The sequence below is a fragment of the Colobus angolensis genome, unplaced genomic scaffold (assembly GCF_000951035.1).
Source record: "Colobus angolensis palliatus isolate OR3802 unplaced genomic scaffold, Cang.pa_1.0 Scaffold26, whole genome shotgun sequence".
NCBI classification, from domain to species: Eukaryota; Metazoa; Chordata; class Mammalia; order Primates; family Cercopithecidae; genus Colobus; species Colobus angolensis.
Window position 1 is genome coordinate 14,073,565 of NW_012115821.1, and position 1,049 is coordinate 14,074,613.

General features: G+C 60.6%; 1 protein-coding gene across 1 annotated transcript in view; it reads right to left on the bottom strand.

Annotated features, from left to right (window-relative positions):
* Nucleotides 1–1,049, bottom strand: part of ABHD6 (abhydrolase domain containing 6) — a 57,672-nt gene that overhangs the window by 56,154 nt on the left and 469 nt on the right. The window lies entirely within an intron of this gene.

The window sequence follows — 1,049 nt, forward strand, 5'->3', positions numbered from 1 at the left end:
GGGGGAGGTTGGGGGGAGGGGGGTGGTTCTGAGGCCAGACTCACTTCGTGTCCTGGGAAGGGACCACCTCTGGAAGCCTCATATTCCTGCTCTCAGGAATGGGCACAGCGGTGGTACCTACCTCAAGGGGTCGTTGGGGAAAGTATGGCAGGTAATTCTTTTAAGGGGCTTAGGACAGGGCCTGGCACACAATATTTGCTTATTCTATGTCAGCTCTTATTCATTACAAACTATTTTAAACTCTTAGCCAGGTGGAGCCACTAGGGATTTCTGAGCAGGCAGGAGCAGTGGGGAGCAGGGTGGTGAGATAAATGCGGGCCTCTAGGTCCCAGCTGGAGTAAGACCCCCCTTTATTTCCTCTTCTCAACTACCCAGCTCCTGGGGCACACAAAGGGCTCAAAATATATATTCCCTGCGTGCACAGTATCTAGACCCTCTGGCATCCTCTTCCTCCCCCACTCCCCCATGCCTCACTCTGTCAGCGGGCCTCGCTGTGGGCTCAGGGGTGCAAACCCTGCACGTGCACTGCCCTGCAGCCGGCGTTACACAATCCGCATTTCTGAGGCAGCCAGGAAGCCCGTGTCGCCGTAGGCGGGGGACTGCAGGTTGCCGGCGAGTACCTGGCTGGACAGCACCCTGACTCAAGGGTTTCGACAAGGAGAGGGTGCAAGGACACGGGAGCCGGGGCAGGCTGGGGAAAGGGAAACGGAAAGGCTGCTTGGGGAGAGGAGTATTAGCGGAGAGAGATCTGGGGGGCGGCGCGGGGCGGCGCGTGACACGGAGCAAGATGCTGTCTGGGAGGGCGAGCTGCAGTCCTTCTCCATGAAATGGGGGACACGGGGCTGCAGGAGCCCCAAAATCCTCTCAGCACTGCGAGGAGCGCCTAAGGGCTGCTGCGGGCGCAGGGGGTGGGGAGGCGGAGTAGAAAGAGGGTGCAGGTCCCGACCCGTCCTCACCCTGTCCCCCGGCTTCAAGAGGCTGGCAGCCTGGACCCCGGACGTGGGGCGCCGGGGTTCGGGCATCTCAAACCTATCCAGGCAGCGGGAGGT